This window comes from Cupressus sempervirens, chromosome 7 (genome assembly GCF_028749045.1).
Source record: "Cupressus sempervirens isolate cs-2001-9-10 chromosome 7, ASM2874904v1, whole genome shotgun sequence".
Lineage (NCBI taxonomy): Eukaryota > Viridiplantae > Streptophyta > Pinopsida > Cupressales > Cupressaceae > Cupressus > Cupressus sempervirens.
This window is the reverse complement of record NC_143124.1, coordinates 313,199,440-313,221,853: the sequence shown is the minus strand read 5'-3', so window position 1 is coordinate 313,221,853 and position 22,414 is coordinate 313,199,440. Positions and strand designations below refer to the sequence as shown.

The 22,414-nt window shown below is 31.4% G+C and overlaps 1 pseudogene; it reads right to left on the bottom strand.

The window, feature by feature from the left end:
• Positions 1–799: 799 nt before the first annotated feature.
• Positions 800–22,414, bottom strand: part of LOC149546670 (serine--tRNA ligase, chloroplastic/mitochondrial-like) — a 45,475-nt pseudogene continuing 23,860 nt past the window's right edge.

Below are 22,414 nucleotides of genomic sequence, written 5' to 3'. Positions count from 1 at the left end.
ATGGCCTCCTCAAAGTATTTTGCCTTCCATATGAATCAAGAATATTTATGGAAGGAGTCTACTAGCTTTCTTCATAATAAATGAGAACTTGTAGGGGGTGACCCCCAGTGCACACAGTAGATGGATAGGCTTTAAGTCATGGATCACCCTCATGGTCTTGAGTTTGGTTCTGCCTCTGGGTTGAAATGGTGAGAGTGGCTTACCTATGGCTGCTCTACAGCCATGGGGGACTAGTCTCACCCTAAGCTCGAACCGGGCATTGGTCATCACTGGAATAAGGTCACGGGGACACCCCCATGTAAAAATAAATAAAAAAATAAATGATAGCATACTACTGTTAAATATCCTCATGTTGTCTGTGTGATCTACTATATCATTATCAATATGATCTTTTGGAGAAGAATGCCCTCCCTTTGCAAAGTGTGATGTAGTAGACAACATATTGTATTTACATCTTCTCTTATTTATAGTCTATAGTATTGGGATAATCTCCCCTCTAAATTTCATTTGAACAAAATGAATGTTCAAAGAACACCATTTTATACTTTTTTGGATCTTTAAGTTACCACGGGATCAAGTAAGCAATGCAAAAATGCATTTAAGACACCTACCTACAACTTATCCCAATAAATGTGTAGTCAACCTACTATTTGAGAATTACTAAGGTCAAGAAAGATGAGTACTAAAATGTATGAGGTGGAAAATATTTCATACACTCAGTAGCTAAATCTGAGGTCCTGCTAAGAAACAATGGTTCAAAAAACTATTACAAAATTATCTTCACATCTAGGAAATTGCTTTATTGTTTTGACTTTGGATATATGACTTCAACACCACCCATGAATGGTTTCAAAACTTTTGGAACAATTATAGACCCATCTTCCTGCTAAAAATTTTCAAATATGGATATAATCATTCTAGGTATAGCACAAGCTATTGCATTTAATGTATGTACAAATTGCAATGGTGGCAATGGGGATTTCCCTCTCTTGGGCTTGATAGCCATTGAAAGAGTTGATTCTGCACTTACAGGTCAAAATTGAATATTAAGTCAATGAATTTGGTAATCTGTGCAGTTTGATGCACTAGATATCTGAAAATAAGAAATTTTTTATAATTATTACATGGATATTCATAGAGGCATATATTTTCTTCCTATCTACCAATCAAATATTGTCCTTGCTAAATGGCATTACAGTTTAGGGTAAACTCACCATACCACCCTAGACCTGGCATCCATGCCTCCACATCATACTTGCAGTATGCTGGTGCACCTAAGTCTTTAAAAGGCATGTCTAGAGTCCTGCAAAAAATAAAAAATTGTAAAACAAAAAAAACAAAAAAAATTATGTTGTATAATCAATTAAACAGCCAAAGATTTCCAACTCACTTGAAGTGTAATCCAAGTGAAGAAAAGAGATCTTCCTTAATGCTAATTAGCTCCTCAAGGAATAATTCACTTTCCTCTAGATGAAATATCACAAATATTTCAACCTTACTGAATTGATGGACATGGTACAAACCCCTGCCCAATAACCTAGAAAAAATAGCTATACTTTAGGCAATAGAAATTTGAAAAAAATGCAGTTCAGTAATCACTCACCAGAAGGAGCTAAGGAATATATATAACATAGATCTATTATTTTTAGTTATGAAGCTTTTCAAACAATAGAGCAGTGTGCAGCCATGGTATCTTTTCATCATTATGGCTTGGAGTCTCAATCATCTATCACCAATATTCTATTTTTGGATAGTGGGCACAACTTAGTATATAAAGAAATAAGAATGAAAGCATAAAACATAAGTTGTATGATTACAAAAATAATTATTTTCTCTAAAATTGAATGACTCATATATCTACACAGGTTAAGGGAAAGTGATGAATGAAGATCGGGTTCAAACTCAATGAATGCACTTGTCATGTAACTATAAGAGAGTTGGAACACACTAGTGCTCTCCCCCAAGCACTACTATTTTAGTCTATTGGAGTAGAGGCAAGTGACTGGAATTAAGAAGTTTCATTTTATAGGCTAAGAATCCATTTCCATTGCCTTTGTCCACACACTAAAGAAGCTATGGGGGGAACCATGTATGGGAGATGAGCTCACAATGACATGCACACAACGATGTAACCTTAAAAAATCCTACCCCACTACAAGCTAATAAGTCATGTTAGAAAAAAAATAATAACAATTCAGACCAAAATGATTGCATTAGTATATAACAATTAATTCCTTATTCCAGAGGTTTCCATTTACAATGCAAGTGATATAGGGAGGGTCTTTCATAAATGTGTCCTTTCTATGAGAGCATTAGTACCATATTAAGGACCAATAGTTGTCAATTAAAACCGAACCATTGCATTTAAAAATGTATATTCATCTGATAAAATACCTTAGCCAACAATTAAAATAATAAAACTAGTCAACACAACATGTATTAACATAACAAAGGTCACTCTTGAAATTGAGTGAATATTTTTTACAACCTTAATGAGCCCAGAGCTTAACTTGAAAAGAAAGATTATTAACACTCATCCAAAAGTGCTACCAACCTCCATTAAGGTATACATGTAAAGGTTCATGAGGAGGGAATCAAGTCCCTTACAAGAACTAGGGACCTCAACCTATCCTACCAAGAGAGATTAGACCTTCAGCCAAGGAGGTTTATTGACATTTACTAACTTGAAAGCATGTTCTATTTTCCAATATGAAATATAGTTTCTTTTGAGCATGCAATTATTTTCAACTTGACATAGTTGCAAGATGTTATTAGAATATAAGCTGACCATACATTTTATGTTGTATTATACAAATCATTGAAGTACTCAAGAAATTGTTGATTTTACATGTTCAATGGTCTCCATTATGTAGATAATAATGATTTTACAAAAACATTTTGCACACCATTCCACATAGCATTATCAATCCTAAGCAACATTAATGAGTATCTTGTAACATACTGAATCTAAACATTGGCCCTTTCAAGAACCTCAAACCACATTTTTTATTAGTATGGAGTGTATACAAGTTACAGACATTTTGTTTAGTTGAACATTTTTTTCATATATCAAGAAACATATGTTGGATGGAATAGATTACCTTTTATTTAATGTAATCATAGTTTTCAATGTTGATGTTATTTATTTTATTTTACATCTAGTTATTTTTTTTACAGTTTTGCAGCATTGGTGTTTGGTATGAAAAGCATTTAGTTGGAGTTTCATGCAAGGTAATTCTTTGATTCTCTATTCTTTGGTATGAAATCAGTTCTAAATGGCTTTGGTTGACTCGTTTAGGTGTTTAAGTTTGATATCTTCCACAATATTGTCTTCTTGAATAGCTCTGAGTTGATTCCTTATAAGAAGCTTGAATAGGCTCGAATGCTTCCACAATGCTATCAAATCAGTTAAGCCTTGCATTTCCTTAAATATTATTACTCTTTGGGAGACAAGCTTATTGTGCCTTATCAGGTTGTTGCTCTGAGTTGATTCGGGCAGGCATTTTCTTCATAATCAATGTTCACATCTAATCTCCATTCAAATTATCTTGATAGTAAGGACCATTTCAAAATCTATATCAATAGTAGATATATGAATAGTTGGAACACCTAGTTTATTATTGAATTTTAAGGCGGTAATGTAATCCCCATGGCTCCATTTCTCATGATAGGAAACTTCTGTGAGTATTCACTTAATTAGAGAGACAAGGAAGGATGTGAAAGGGGATATCTACTAAAGCGAGAACAACATTGGTTGAGTTCTGTCGGAATTTGAAGCATGACACAAGTGTTTCTTGAATACATTCTTGGTTGGTTCAACTAAATTCCTTATTTGAATACATAGAAAGAGCAATATTTTATTTGTTGCAATAAATCAATTGAAAATTGGAGGATCCTATGTGCAACTTAATACAAGGAATAACCATCATTGATCCTATATTTCTTCAAGATTAGCTAACCCCCCCAATGGAACCACTACTTAACACTGCACACCAAAAGACACTAAAGCATTCCCAACTTAGAGGATCCTGTGTGCAACTTAATACAAGGAATCACCATCATTGATCCTATATTTCTTCTAGATTAGCTAACCCCCCCAATGAAGCCAATAGTTAACACTACACACCAAAAGACACTGAAGCATTTCCAACTTGACCAAAAATAACTTTGTTACTATTGTCAACCGAAGACAATTTTAACCATATCTTGAGTGTTAATATGCTATTTCCTAGCAATAGAAAGCAAAAAATGTTTGATTAGCCAGTATGTCTTAAATCCTATTGAATATTTTAATTAAAGACACATTGATCCTAAAGACAATAAGTTTTTTGTAGAAGGATAATCTACCCATATGTTATCTTTTTACATAGTAGAAGTGCAGTTGGGCAAGGATGTAATGCAACAAACTCATAGTAATGATTTAGAAAACTTCTTAAATAAGGTATGCTTTTGGAATTTTACTAAATTATCATAGTGCTAGAAATTGCAATATATTAGGAAATTCAACTACAACCAGACACATAGCATTGATCAGAACCACGCCAAATATATTTCAAGAAAAATATTTTTTTTAAATGTGCTACTAAGGATCCCTATAAGAGTAAATTTACAAAAGTAGCACTCAATTTGAGAAATCCAAGTTCTAATGGAAACCCTAGCCTTTGCTAAGTCAGTGGCCCTAAAATTTTAATAACCATTTGTTATCTCTGCAACATATATTCCCAATGTAAGGATAAAAGGAATCATCACACTAGAAATATTAAAAATGTATTTATGGATTTGTTACATTCAATAGAGGGCTGGATTAGTACACTTGAAGCGGATGCTAAATTAAAAAAATGATAGAAGCAAAGGGTTTTGCATATGAGTGAACAGATTTCAACCATTTGGTAAAACACCTTTCTAGAGTCCATGCAAGGTGCAAAGAAAATGTTTTACTTTAAAGCCCATTTTACACTTTGTTGATGTAGAATAAAATTATTGTAGAGTCATGGCACTTCAACAAATGCGTGGCCATGCACAAAATCTTCAGCTACTGCTGCCAAGAACATAATTTGATGCTACAGGTTCTCACTAATTCAAAACTGTAATATGGATAATTATGGGCTTTGCGCCAACTCCCATGGCTTCAGAGATTAAAATAGTCAAAACGGCCCAAAAACAATAGATTTTATTAATTTCAAAGAAAGTACAATGTTTCTCTTCATCCAATGGATGTTTAGAACCTTTATAGGCTTGTACAAAGCGGGTAGAACCACCCCATGGCAGTTGCAACCATTTGGGAGTGGTTTCTATTAAGAGTTATTACTTTTGCAAAAAGTTACTAATGCAACTTTGCAAATTTTGCATTTCCTTTTGATATTTTAACTACCCTCTAAACAAAAAAAGTTCTAAACCATCCAAATGTTTATTCTAAGACTCTAGCCCCCTAAAACAACCTAGACAACAAGGTATAAATCTAACTCCACCCTAGGACCAATTGATGCCCAAGTTCATATTGTTACCTGGGGTCTTATGTCCATTACAATGGATGTTGGCCTTTATTAATCCTAGGCCTTATGACATTGCATAAAACAAAACAATAGATTAGGTGCTTTGCACCATTCTCCCCTGCATAAAAGAAACTCTAGTCTCTAGAGTTCTATCAAGTGAGGGATCAAAACCATGTGCCTTAAGGTCCTTTTCTAATATCCATGTTGCATCTACTATTGGTTGTCCCTTACACTATCCAAGATATTCAAAATAAGTCCCCCTTCTGGTCTACTTGCTAATCCTTTTGTCTAGGATGGGTTCCACAACCGGTTTGGGCTTTGGTGGAATATTTTTTCCCAACTCTTCCTTGAGGTCTGTTGTAGTACCTGCATCATCTATAGCCACTTGGGAAAAATAAATATGAGTGGGAAGAGCTAAATGATTGTCTACTTTAAGGTTGGGAATTGGGATAGATAAATGGAATGCTTGGATTAGTAGTAAATAAATTTAAACGTAAAAAGATTATCAATTTAGCTAGAACTTAATATTATGTGCAAGAGACAACACAATATTGTTCACTGGTTTCTCTTACTTAATACTTTTCGCACAATAAGTCTATAAATTGTAAATAACAAATATACTTGTGTGAATTGCAAACATTATTTATTGGTAACTCTAATTTGGTATGTTTTGCAGCATCTCATTGTCACCTAACTCAAATGGATAGTCACGGCTTAACTCATATTTGCATCTTCTAACTAGATTTTCTTTACCTTTGTGAATAAAGTGTCATATGGCAACCTCATTTGGTGCTCAATTTGATGATGTCACCGTGAAGATGTCAGAAGTCTATTCATCATGATATCATAATTTTAGAACCTGTTAGATGACTGTTACTAACCTGGAAATCCAATTGTAAAACTCCTTGCTAAATTTATGTTGGTGGATGTGATCTCTACAAGTGAGGACTTCAACTTTGTGCAGAATTGTTACTTCAATTTACTAGGGCATTGGATGAGTATTGGAAGCACTTTACCTATATCTACATCTCTTTCTTGTAGATTTGAGGCGACGTGTTTGGATTGGATCTAGTTTAGGTCCTTGTTTATGAGTTTTGTGCCCAAATTTGGGTCTTATTTCATATGGCTAAGGCCTATATGTTTCATCCTCTAGGCCGAGGCCCACATGTTACCCTTTTGACGTTAGATCTGTCTCAAACTTAGCCTAGTATATGTTCCCAAATTCACACCCAATATGCTAAAGCCTTAGCCACTTGGATCTAGGCATAATTAGGCCTATATGTCAGCTATTGGGGCCTAATCAAGCCCATCCTACATTGAATTATGGCCTTGTCTAATTAGATTAGGTCCATTCATTATACCCATAGGCTGTTTAAATCTTTTTTAGGCTCCTATCTCAAGTTTTGAGCTCCATGTTTCATCGTGGGCCTGATTATAAGCATCATTATATCTAGTTTAAGCTTGATTTGGTCATATAAGACCCACGTGTTTCATTACAAAGGGCTTGCTGATTTTTTGATATTATATGGGTCTTTAGTATACATGGGTCTTTAGGATATTATATGGGTCTTTAGCATACATGGCCTTAGCTTTGGTGATTAAATTGGATTCTTATTTAACCTTGCCACATTAAATTTTTTTTTGTTATACAATATAGAAGAGGGCTATTTGGTCAAAAAGAAACTATAGCCAATTTAATACGCATTTTGTAACTTTTAACCCCACTGGTTTTTGTTCCAATGACTGTTCTATATATTCTAATCTACCAAAAGTCTTGCAGGCATAAAATTAATTGGCACTAATGTTGTTTAGGGAACAAACCATGGATAGGCTCTTCAAGTTCCATAAGACACATCCTTCCATTGTGTTGCTTATGTAGCAGCCAAGGTGTTGTTTGATTATATCCTCCTTGTTGAACTCCCTAGGTATCGTTAGATTATACAATAGTTTCACAGGATCAACATTGGTCAACAGTAGTCATATTATTGATTGATACTATAGTATTATTAATTAAATATATTTGAGTAATATTATTGAGTAATATTATTTTTGATTAGTAGCAGTAGTATTGATTAATATTAATTTCATGATTAATTTCTAATAACACTTTGCATATTTAATCATGCATATGTAATCTTTTCAGAATTAAATTCATGGAACTAATGTATCATATAGCTTTTAAATATTAATTCTACATAACTCTTGATTACTTAGTTTGAGAGATGTGATCACTTGACCCATTGGATGAAGTGATTCCATCTACGCTTGATGTGTTGCAATCCTCCTTTTTCTTCCATGTCTTTCTCATCTCATCTCTAACATTTTCAATATCTCCCTTGTGTTTGCCTTTGTCTAACTCTCAACTTGGTGCCTTTGACCTTGTTAGACAATATTGACTGATGTGACTAGTTTTCAAATAGCTAAGACATGTGGTTTGATTTGAACCACCTCTCGTAGTCACTCTTGAAATGTGTTCTAATATAATTCTTAGGAACATGTCCATACTCTTGATAGTAGTGACAAATGTACCTTGTATTATAATCCTAGTTATGAAATTTTTCATTGTTCTTTACCTTTGTTTTCTTTTTTGATGACCACATGGGTTTGAATCTAAACTCAAAAGCACTATGACCATACTTTTGATATTTATAACAATATCCTTCAAATCTTTAAGTGTACATGGTCTTGGTTCTACATTCATGTGCATGATGACCTTGTTTGTTGTATGTATGGTACTGGCCCATGCTCTTTTTCTTAACATTTTGATTTACATTCTTTATCCTAAACACATCGATCTTTTTTACTTCCTTCTTTAAAACTTTTGGATGAATCTCCTTCTTTAGTACTAGTGTATCCCACTCTAGATGTATCATTGTTAGATCTAGGAGATCTCATCAATTGTCCAAAGTACTTGATAGCTTCATTTGGTTTATTGAAACTTTCAGAAAATTCCATTTCCCTTTTCATATCATGGATCAACTATTTATTCTGTAGCTTTAGTGTTGTGATATCAATGTCTTTACTATTTATTTCATGATTAGCAATCATGACTTGATTCATTGTTTTCATTCATCATTTGACTCAAAGTTTTTAATTGCATATTAGCAATCCTACATACCTCTAATAATTTTTATTCTAGTCTTCTAGTCAAAACTCTTTTATCATCTTCAATCATGAATTTTTCTTCCATAGCTTTCTTTTTCTATTTGGTTACCTCACATACTAATATGGTTTGTGATTCTTGTTCTATCTTAATATTTCTGATCTCTTTAGCTAGGGTTCTATTATTTTCCCTTTACCTTGTTGGGTACATATCATACATAGGGATTCCATCCAACTTAAGATTCATCCTTATCACCAAAATATTGTTATTCAATCTTTAAGTTCTCCTAGAAATAGTTTACATAGTAGTTTGTTCCAATTCAAACAACTATGAAAAAACTATGTTACGTGATATTTGAAGTCCTAGATGCTTTGCACATAGTATGACTTCAATTTGGTAACTCAAAATCTGAATAACTTGGCATGCACTACTTACTTAGCTCCCAAATCACTCAACACATATTATCTACTCGGCACATGAGTGACTCTGCATATGAGTGACTTGGCATGCTCTAACTTATATGTGGTGCTTGGCATCTGTTACTTGTTCAACATGAACTAAGTAAAAAACTTAACTTTATAGACACTCACTTGTCAAAACCAATCTAAATTAATAAAAGAGTTATTACTAAAATAGAGGAGAGTAAGCTAGAGAAGAAGAAGAGATTAAGAAGAAAATATACTACTCCAACCAAGTCAAATGAGGAGAGGATAGAATTAAATGACATAAGTCAATTTCAAGGTGGAAGAATTAAATATACTACTCTATCTTTGTACATATTGTATTTGATAAGTTAGGAAAAAATGATCAAAATAAGGTGGAAGAATCAATTTATGAAATGATGGCTATATTTAAGACCACAAGTACAAAAATTTCTAACTTACTACCAAAGAGTATACATGACGGACGTGACCAGAAGTGGCAATATAGTTTGATAATAGAAAGATAGATAAGGGATGCTACATTAGCCAAAGTACTGCCAACCTTGAATACAGAAGTGATGAAAAAATCCATGAATAAATTAATTTCCCCCAAATATACATCCTTTCATATTTTGCAAAATAAAATTGAAGATGTTGTCAAACAAAGCACCAAATATAGAAAGTAATCTATGGGTGGAAAATTGAGAAGCCAAGTGATCAAGTTCCTGATGAGGTTAGAGATGCAGAAGATGATAGTTGGAGATCCAAGCAATATGTGTTGAGTGATTTAGTTGATGAGTAAAATAATGGATTCCAATTCATTCATTAGCTGAGTGAAAACATTGAGGATAGAGTGAATGTTGAGCATCTAGAGCTTTCAAGTGTTGAGTAAGTAGTTTTGGAGATAATTGTTTGTAATGGCACAAACTTTTATGAAAACTATATTTATCCTAACTTAAGGATTTTTTTATGATTCTACACTATGCAAGTAACCAATCACAAAAATGGATTTATTAAGAAAAAAAATGGATAAATGATAATCATGAATTCCTGCCTAACACTAGTCCACCTAAGTCTTCTTAAGGAGGGAATTCCTTAGAAAGTTTGCATGTGTGTATGGAAGGAGAAGTGTGAATGATAAGTGTAGAGAGAGAATTCATGGTGACTATGGAGGTTATAGCAGTGATGTGAATTATAGAATCAAATAGAGAGAATAGAATAGAGCAGGACAAAGGACACATATCTGATTAGGAAGATCAAGGATATACTTTGAAACAGGAGAGCTGATGTCTAGTAGAAGAGTACTAACTAAAGGATCATGGTTTTGGTTCATTTGAACAAGTCGTATAGAGAAAATCTCTTAACAAAGTATTCTTAATAGGCTTTTACAAATCCTTTAACAAGGTGCTTACATTATTGTGAGTTAAAGTTCTCTAACAAGCCACACTTTTAGTAGGGTGCTGAAATCCTTTAACTGGGTAAGATTTAATAGTCTTTTTAAGCCTTTAACAAAGAAAAACTTTCATCAGATATATCATATTTTATGACAAAAAATTGTAACCTTAATTGGGTACACTGTACAATTGCATTAGTGAAGTTGTGTGGGTGTCATCCCCACCCCAATTTTACCTTCTCACTAGAGGGTCTCTAGATAATCAAATATCTTGTGTCATGTGTTATGTTTACTATATTCTTTGCATGTTTTGATGTACTTAGCTCTTTCAGTTTACATGTTATATGATGAGATGGATGTATGGTGAATCTTTTAATAGTTAAAGCTTTGAAATGTTGATTCACCACCACCTTCTCAGTATTTAGTTTCACATGTTATTTCAAACACTTTTTGATAGAAAGTTCATGAAAAGTTGAAAATTATTCATAAAGTTGACATAACCCTAATTTTTTGATTTTTCATTGTCACTTAAGGGCATAGTTTAGTTTACTATGATCCTGCACATAATGATATATGTATGTATGTATGTATATATCTCGATGTGTGTGTGTGTGTGTGTGTGTGTGTGTGTGTGTGTGTGTGTGTGTGTGTGTGTGTGTGTGTGTGTGTGTGTGTGTATATGTATGTATGTATGTATATATATATATATATATATATAGATATATATACATATATACATATACTTATACATACATACATACATACATACATACATATAGACATATAAAGCTTTGAGGAAATAACATATGATAGTTAAGTCACTAGTTTTGCAAAATTCTAAAAAATTTGAAATTTTGTATTGTGATCGAATAATGTATACATATTACCTGAGTTATGCTTATAGTTAAGTTATATATGCATGACATAGTGTTTTTCCCACTCATGTCAAAGGGGGAAATTTTTTTATCTCATTTTGGTTTTGACAAATGAGTGACAAAACACTTAATTCATCACTTCACAAAACTTAGTGCATTTCAAGTGAGTAGTGTATATTGAGCATAAGTTGCACAATAATGTATGTCAAACAATATACATAATGTCAAGCACCAGTATGTGCTGAGTCATTCAAGTTTCAAGCAAGTCATACATGTTGAGTGATTTAGATGATGAGTAAAAAAATGGATGTTAAGTCATTCATTATTCAATCTTTAAGTAGTCTCAAAAAGAGTTAAAATAGTATGTTGTTCCAATACAAACAACTATGAAAAAACTGTGTTACTTGACATTTGAAGTATCAGGTGCTCGACACATGCTGTGACTTCAATTTTATAACTCAAAATCTGAATGACTTGGCATGCATTGCTTATTCATCTCCTAAATCACTCAGCACATACTTTCTGCTCAGCACATGAGTGACTCAGCGTATGAGTGACTCGGCATGCTCTAACTTATATGTGGTGCTTGGCATATGTTACTTGTTCAACTTGAACTAAGTAAATGACTTAAGTTTATAAGTTAATCTTAAGACACAAAACACATGTTTTGGAGATGATTCTTAACCAATTTTCTGAAATCATAGAGGTTACAAAATTGAGAGGTTAATAAACCTCTATAAAAGTTAGTTATTTAAACAAGGAAACTATCACTTGCCAAGTCTTGAAATGAGATGATTTTAAAATATCCAAGAATTATGTCATTTGTCCCAAGATGGGAATTATGAAATAAAGTGAAAAAATCTATTGAAACATAAGTAATGGATGACATATATTCCTAAGAATGTTTAGGAATTAGTTACAGTTATTTTCATTCAAGTGAAAGGCAATAGGAAAATGGGTATAAGTGTGCCCTAGTGTAATGCCCTGCCATGGGATCCAAAGAATTAACCTAAAGTTTGCCAAACATTTTTTTTTTTTTTTTTAAACATGAAAGTAAAACAATTCATAACATCTGTGGAAGCAATAGTAACATCCAACTGAAAGTAAACATAACATAACAGATTACATTCTTTAAAGATCCCTTAATGTTGAATTACATCTATATCAACCATTCATCTAACATCACATTTTCATAACAATGATACATCCAACATTCTTAAATCATATACAAGTGTCCTTTTCGTAACTACATTTTAGTTTAGCTCAATCATCCACTGTACATGTTACAAGGTATGAAAGCTTTAAAAGAATAAACATCTATGTAAATAAAGTACATCAACATCCAGTATTAAACCATGATGCAATTAAAGTAAATGGAACCACATGTCATACATGGTACATCATCATCATAAAGATATAAACATCCATCATAAAAGATAACCATAAATCATAAAACACATCTAATCTAAATGCACTGTTCCTCCCAACCCTAAATAGCATCATTAGACCATCATGGATCCTAGCCATCCCTCCGTGCGTAACATTCCAAAGCACATATGAGATCATCGGTATTATCATAGTAGGAATGTCACTCCTAAAAAATCCTACTAACATGCAAAGTAAAGCATAGGATACCATCATCTAACATATGCAAATCATCAATATAAGAAACATACCAATAAATACATCCATCATAAGGTATATCATCTATCATAATGATCCAAGAATAGAATTAAGATAACTACCAACCAAGAATGCATCAGCCACGGTGTCTCAAATGGGTCTCAAATGATAAGAGTGATAAAACACTACCACCCGACCGCGTGGAACCTAAGTTGTCCACTCCCACCATGCTGAGGAGATAATCTCGAGTCCCAAAAATAGAATATCAAATCACATAGCACAAACACTTTCTAAAATAGGAATCCTAAAAGTATACTAACTTAAAGGTTCCAGTCACAAAACCAACATCTAATCCCAGAGGCACAACAAAGACTACAGAGAAACTTAAAATCTATAGAGGAGACTTAGGCTACATACTAGGGAGTGTCATCACATGGCTGCTTGAGTTACCCTGGATTGGTCTCTCATTAGACCCTAGACCCTCAAGCGTTGAGTTACCCTAGACTGGTTACTCTAAACCCCATACCCTCAACGTGGCACATGTGGAAACCAAGAAGCCCCCTCAAGAAGACGAGGCACTTCTCCCATCCTTAGTCTATAAAAGCACTCAAGGCATGGGTGGTTTAATTATCTCTAACTTATCTTTTTAGTGTGTTTCCCCCCATAAATTTTAATTACTAGATTATCACTTATTACATAACTTGCATTAGGTTACCCTGGTACTGACCACTTTGGACCCCGAACCCCTATGCAAGCCAATTCCATAGTCATGTACCTAGACAACCTCTCCTAGGCACAAAAATCCATAGTTGTGTCCCATACCACAACACTCATAAAGATCAAACTCGATTCTTTAATAGGCAACCTGATAATGAGATGGTTCTCCCATCCAAGAACACATAAAAACTCCTCAAAATAATCCTCATAAATATAATCTCCAATTCAAATCACAATATCCATTGGTTCTTAACAAGCAACCAAGAATATCTCAAAATAATATTGATCAAAGACTCCAAAATGGTTGAGTCAAAACATGTCACAATATGACATCATAAATAAATCAACATTTCAGCCCCATCAAGGTGACTAAAAAGAAATCCAAGGATAATTGATTGATGACTCAAATATGGTTAAGTCAAGTGTCTCAAATACAAATAACTCAACTTCACTTAAGAAGACAGATAAGCAATAACAATCAGTAAATGCAAACATCCCATAGAGCATGCCATCACATGACCATGGTTGGGTTTATAAAGATCAAAATTAAGACATCATCATGACATCACAATCATAACCCCCAAGCCTCTGGTAGACGTCCTATAATTGGTCAAGACTAGTCAACCCAAAACCCAAAACAAGAAGCATATAGAATACACAATGCAAACACATGTTTTGGTTCACTAAATTGACATAGCTGAATAATGTGTAGAGTTTTCCAGTTTTAGTTTACTAGTATACTTCAAGTGTCTTAAGTTTCATCATTTGACCTACAAGTCAACCCATTTGTTCCCTGATAACATTATCCTTACATTCTTAAGAATTACATTCTAAGAATAACTTAAGGATAAATACTTTACTCATTAAACTGATCATCATTGACCCTTAATTAAATTGTTCTCTTTATTTAACTAACATCCATATTCTTATTGATTAACTCTTCTTTAATGTTACTTCAACTTTTCAACATAATCAAAGGATCATTATTCGTTAAATTATAAGAGAAACAATTATAATCTTTGAATAAGAAGAATATAACTTTATTTATCTCAATCAATTAACACAGGTACACAATTCATGACCTTTTTATCATTCTAATAGTTCTCAATTAAATATTACTAAGTCTCACCATTAAAATATCTAAGGTCATTATTCAAGTCATCAAAACAAGACCTATCAACTTTGATATCAATATTTTTACAATCTCATTAAAAGAATTATATCAATTAAATCTCTATTACATAACTTAATTATTAATTAAATCTAATTAACTCTCATTAATTGATTTAATTAATAATTGCATAACCATGGCAACGTTCCAATTAACATCAGTTGACTAATAACTAACTAGAATTCTGTAAGATAAAAGTCAACTATAGTTCAATACTCAAATGATCATGTTACTAATTCAATAATAATAACTTGTTAATAAATAACAAGCTATATTGAAACTCTTAATAATAATCTTTTAATATCCACATTCGTCATACTTATATGACCACTGATTAATTCGTATTATCCATAATCATTTAGATCATTACTCTATTATTTATTAATACTTTGCTAGACCCAACAAACAATAATAAATGATAAACTATAAATAACTGATCTAGAGAAAAACTTAACATAAGCTTCATTACCTAACTCTTAATGGGTTATTTATTAATACATAACGTATTAATAATAACATAGCAATGATATAATATAACAATTACTCTTTATCTTTGTAATACTTAATTAAATTTCATTTAATTCGCCATTTGCAACTTCAAACAACTTAAATAAGATTAGATTAAATATTATCCAAATTATATTAAGTGGAGAAATTTCATGTTTCTCCTAACCCATGTATTTGTCTGATAGATAAAAGTTTCTCCCCAAAACTATTAGACTCAATTTTCTAATTGATCTAATAATATTTTGTTTATATAACATTGTTTGAAAATTGACACTCTCAATGAATCAAAACTTCGATTATATATTCTAATAACTAATCTTAATTAAATTGAGTTTAATTATATTAATTATTAATATCTCTTCATAATTGATAAGCTCAATATCAATTTATTAAATCATTAAAAGAGTGATTCATTAATTTAGAACTTTATAATATTCATTTATAATTAATTATATATACATATATACTTATATATATATATATATATATATATATATATATATATATATATATATATATACATATACATATACATATACATATACATATACATATACATATACATATACATATACATATACATATACATATACATACATACATACATACATACATACATACATACATAATAACATTTAATGATTAATGATACTGCAACAAATTCAAGATTCATATCCAAATCTCATATGAAATAACGTTGCAAATAAAACTTTATATAATTTAAAACCAAACTCAAATCACAATGCGATTATAAAATTGCACGGCCCAATACATCTGCACCGCAATTACACTGCGGATCGTAGGTACACTAGGATCCCAGGTACCCTGCGATCTCGCAGGTCTGCGGTGGGTGGGGTATATAATACCCGCCCCATATCATATATATATATATATATATATATATATATATATATTTATTTAAACGCGAATTTCAATAACATTTTTTTTTATAAAAACATTTCCATGTGATATTAAATACTATTAACATGAAACTCTATCATGATTTGAGATTCGATTATTATATAAATAAATAAATATATATGTATATATATACATATGTGTGTGTGTGTGTATATATATATATATATATGGTATTTCAATTTGATTCTAAATCGAACTAAAACCCATTTAGATCTAATTTCTTCCTTAATTGGATCTAGGGTTTCTAATGTTTTCTTTGCAACTCTACATATCTAGATTCCAATTCAAATTATAGATTCAATCACAGAGAGTATTCAGACACATATAACAAACACGATGAAGACAGGAAGAGGAATAGTGCAAAGAGAGTATGCGAATATCACGAGTGCACCTAGACACTGATGCTAAATTTGCCATGCATCAGAAGTCCATAGAAAATCCCTTCCTTCTCCATCATTCGCAATTCCTCCAAGAATCCAAGCCAATCGAATCTTCCAAGTGATGAGAAGAGCTTGTAGAAGCATATGAGCATGTAGAAGCATATAAGCTTTGAAGCTTGAAGCTTGTAGCTTCCATTAAGCTTTCATTTAAGCTTGTACAATCACACTAAGAGAGCCTCTATTTAAAGGCCTCTAAGAAGCATCTAGAGTGTCTCTAGAAACAACTAGAAGATAAACATGACAACCATGGATGGGTCTTCTCCAACCTTCTAGATAAGTCTTAAGGTTGTAGAGACCATGTGCTCAAATAAAATGCTAACTTCTAAGTGTAGACAACTTATGCATTCTTAGAGTGCAAACTCCTGTGTTGTCTACATGAAAACTCTCGAGAATTTGCAAACTCTTATGTGATCAACCATTAAAATAGTACACAATAATTAATATAATATTTACTTTACTCTTTCAAATTTAATTTATTTATATATTAAATCTCATGCACTAACTTTAATAATTCTACTTTTCAATCTTAATATATTTATATTTTAATCACATGAGATTTAGAATTTTCCATTTTTAAATTTCATTTTCCAAAACTTAATTGCTAAAATATTTATTAGCTTTAATAATAATATTATTTAGTCATTTATTTAAAAATGAACTCCAAATATATTATTATTAATATAAACATTGTCACATTCCAAATTTAAACTTTTAACTTTTATCTTCAAATTTAATTATTTTATTTAATTAATTTTTCAATTAATTAAATAAAATAAATATTAAAATATCATATTAATTTTCCATTTAATTAAACCATTAATTAAATCTTTTAATTAGGCTTAATTAATAGAAAATACATCAAAGACTCTCAAGGATAAAATATGAAAATCCATCATAGCCAAAATACATACAAAATCAAATCAAGGGTTAATATCACGAATTACATCATCCGACGTGTTCAGAGGGTACTCAACTCGGATACTTGTCCTAATTTTCAATTAGAACAAATGGCTTAAAGGGTTGGGATTTGGACTTGAGAATTTATCTCCTCTCTCTTATCATTGAGATAGTGTGATAGGGTACACTCATCCTGGCAATTCAGGGAAGTCGATACTCGGTACTTGCAACCTGCATAAAAACCATGCATGTACAAGCACAATATATACTAACTAAACAGGTAATGGTAGGAAGTGGTGCATTGTGTAGATCCTGACTAGCAGGTGACTACAACTCCCTTCCTTAACCACATCAGACACGCTATACATAAGAGCAAACACGCAAAAAAAACATGCACACCATACACATGCAAGTATGGGGTAAGTATCCATAAGAAAACACATATGATAATAAGCCATTAATCTAATCATCATTAATAACTGCAAACACTAAAAATAATCATCATACATACATGAAATGTAGAGTCTAAGTAATCTCATCACATAATAAACTGAATCTATAGCACAATATCTGATAATCTCAAAACAATGCTGCTAAACCAACAACATAAAACTAGCTCCAAAAGAGTTCAACAATGATAACAAAATGTGAACTAGGGGCAGGCACTACACCTAGATTTAATAATAAGACAAAGAAAAATTAGATAGTATGACATAACATTGGGTGTTGAAGTCAATGAACTTTCATGACATCATTGACATAGAATTATTTGCATTTTGAATTGGGAGGAATTATTTTGACCCTAATTGAGAAAATTAAAATCTTGAAGATCACTCGCTAAGTATTTGGCAGAGTTTTTCATGTGAATGTGAATGTTATCTTAAGAGATAAAGTAAGTGGTTGGAATTTTCAAAGATTCAAATCTTTCTTGATCGACTGGAAATTATTTGGTAAAATTTTGAATACAAGAGAGTTGTAATTGATCGAGTAGATGGAAATAAATGACATGTGGACACATGTTTAGGAGCTATTATGAAAATTGACTGAAACAAACTCCTTAGTACCCAACCAAATAGAATTAAATCATCCAAGATAATTATTATATTGACAAAAAAAAATTAACAACATATGAAAGTACAAAAATATTTTTTAAAAATTAAGTAAATCATGCAAAGAGTGACACATCCATATCAAGAGTTAACTAATTATAACAATTTAGACCTCAAATGAGCCAAGAACTACATGGATAAAGGACAATTGGGTTAAAATTCTTTCTTGACTCATTAGTTCATTAGGAATACATTGTGTCAAAGGCAAAAGAACGTGACCCCTGAAATATTTGCAACATAAAAGATAAAATCCTATGTAAAAGATAATCACCTCACAAAAATAGATTAGCACAATCATAGATAAGGGTATTAAATAAATAAAGGGATCATGATCTGCATTCATCAAGAAAAAAATTATAAATGACATCCAACATAAACCTTAATCATTTAAAAATTAATGTAGTGGAAGTTAAAAATTATTCCTTCTAGAACTCACCTCCTTAGAAAATGCCGAATGATAAGAAGAAATTAAACACAATCATCCATTTATACAATCCCATTACATAGAATGAATATAAACATTCACTATATCATTTTAATCAAATGAAATTGAGGTAGATGGCTCTCAATCACCTTAATAGAGAAAAATGTTAAAAATAATCATATATCTATTAAGTATCAGGTATTGAGAGAGAAAGTTGTTGAAAAGGAGAGTAGTAGAGTATGTTAATACAAAGGAGTAGATAGAAGATACATCTACAAAGCCTTTACAAAAGGATATATTTGAGAGTTCAAGACATATTCTTATGGTTTTTCCCTACCCTACTTTTGAGTAGTTGATGCAAAAAGTTCTAGTGGTAGAGAGGACTATTGCTAATCTGGATTGGATATTCAATGCTTCCTCTATGGGGGAGTATCTATGTTTGCACTAAGTCACAAAGGACTCTTCATAATTGGTGTTTCAATACTATGTTAAGAAACTTGATTTGATTAATGATATTGAGCAACAAATTGACATAATAGTGCCATTTTCATTGATTTAAATGGGAAAGAGAAGTGCATAGAAATCACCCTAAGTATGTGGGACAGTATTATGTGAGGAATTTTTTTATGTGTTGGGGATATTAATATATATAATGGTGGAGAGATATTTCAATGGGGAAGATGCATTTTATATCGAAGATTTGATTGATGAAGAGGATTTGAAAATTTGATTGATGAAGAGGATTTAAAATATAAAAGCAATAGCGAAAGAGTTGCATTTGATATTCATGGAACTTGGATATTTTTCATCTATTGGTCTCAACATAGTGTTAATACTATGAAGATTGGCAGAGTAACAAAAAATATCATCGTATCACATATATTGTTCAACCCTTACATCTATCTAAGAAAATGTCAATGTATAAGAAGATAAGAGAAATAATTAGTAAATTTGATAACATTGAAACACTCGAAACAAATTAGTTTCTTTCACTTTTCCATACACAAAAGAAGTTACAAGAGCCATTGAAATTTTTAGGTGTAGATACAACATCAAAGAAGAGAATATTTTCTAACATGCAAACTGATGTGATTGAAATTATTAAACAAGGTTTGAGAAACATAAGAAAGAAGTCTTGAACTAAAGAGAAGTCAATGGCAAGAAAAGTGATGTTGATGTCTATTGTAACTAAGAATATGACCAAAAATAAATAAATATCTTCAATTTCATTTGAAATGGATTTTAGTACAAAAATAATGAGATAAATTGTTAAGAGAAGATCAATTATGGATGAAGGTACTATGGAAGGCAATTGGGAAATCATGTGTAGAGGACCTCATTCTGATAGGATTGATGAGGAATTTCATAATTTAGTTATATCATTTTGGATTGATAACACTCATCCTTTATCAATAGTAAAAATGTTATCAGGCATAGGATTGCATTTGGTCAATATTAAAATCACACAAAACATTGGTTGGACACAACACAACATTAGATATATGTGTTCTTTTTTAGTGAACATACTAATGTCAAAATTGGGAAAAAAATGTTTGAAAGATTGAAGCCATACTTTGAGAGGTCAAATAAATTCTTTGAAAGATGTTGTTTTCATCATCATATTGAGCTTGATCTCCACTATAAGTTATTCCAAAAGTTTTTAGAAGACACATACAATTTTCACATAGCTCATGCTAGTAAGCGAAGTGAGTTTATATCATCTATGTGAAAAAAATAGATGATCCAGTTGGTCAAATAAATTAGATCAAATGATTATCTAAAACATGTGGTGAATTGACTCTATTTCCTTTTAAAATTGAATATATTGATGTAATAAAAATGGTGAATTACAAAAGTTACAAGTATGTGAAGAATGAAACAAAGTTGGGGAAATAGATAGAGGTTGGAATATGTTGAAGAGGAGTTACCTATTGTAACATTTATGTATAGATTTAAGAATTTGATTTAACTTATATTCGTTATACATTTTTTGCAAAGTGGAAAGCACAACAATTTCAAACTTTGAGAGTTAATTTCCCTCTTGGAATGATTATATCAGTCATTGATTTTGTAGGGAATTATTCCTTTTTTCATCAAAAAGAAATTCAACCAAATTATTTGTTTTCAAAGTAGGTCACTATTATGGTACATGTTTTCTATAGACATGCACATTTTGATTTGATGGTGTTGAGAGTACACTTGAAGCACAAGTCATTAAAACGGAGTATCACTTTTGTATAAGTGATGATAAAGAACATGACATTCACTATGTAGAACATTGCTTCAATAAGGTTTTTTTCTTATTTGAAAGAAAAAGACATAAATATTAATAAACATTATGTCTGGTTTGATGGATGTGTTGCAGAGTTCAAATCATCTTAGACCATTTAATGCATTATGTAGATATCATCATAATGAGACTATAAGAGTGAACATGACATTATTGAATGGTGCAAGACACATTTTGCATGAAATGAGTTTGGGACATTATCAAGAACGAGTCAATAGGTACCATATAGATTCATTTGGGAGATAACAGGTATGGATGTGTAAATTTATTTAAATTTTATGCAATTAAATTTTAAAATTTCATTTTTAGATTTTATCTTGATTCATTGAAGTTTAAATTTAATTTTTCTATAATTTTGTAATGAAATTTTAGGTGTTAAAAGAAACAACATGCATGGTTGCAAGAGGATAGAAAAAATATGTTCCTTACATTTTGTCATGAGTAGAGCTAATCACAATTAGACATTGAAGGTAACAAAATAGTCATGTTTTTGTGATAGTTTCATTGATGAAGTCAATAAAGAATGTATCAATTAAACGAACAAATATAGAGGTGCCTGATTTTTAGTAACACTTGATGTTACTGATACATTTGATAAAGATGATGAAGATTGTGATGATATTCCATTGAATTTTGATCATTATAATCATATCTTTGGATTGGTAAAAGTGATTAAGTATCATAAAAAATAATTTCAACTTTTTATTTAATTATCAATGAATTGTCTTATATAATGTGTATACACATGTATGTATACTTGTTCTACAAGAGGTGTCTTTGCAGTGATTGATGAGCCTAGAAATCATGAAGGCTTTAGTTACTATTTATTGTGATCTACTGCAGAGATGACAAAGTTATATGACCTTGAAGAAAATGATGAAATGTTATTCCCCATAGGTATTATACATACATGAATTCATATATATCCACGTAACTTTATATCTATCAAATTTTAAGATATTTAAATTTGTGGTGCAGAAACTATTGTGATATAGGGAACATATTTGAAGCAAGACCAAATAGTCCAACA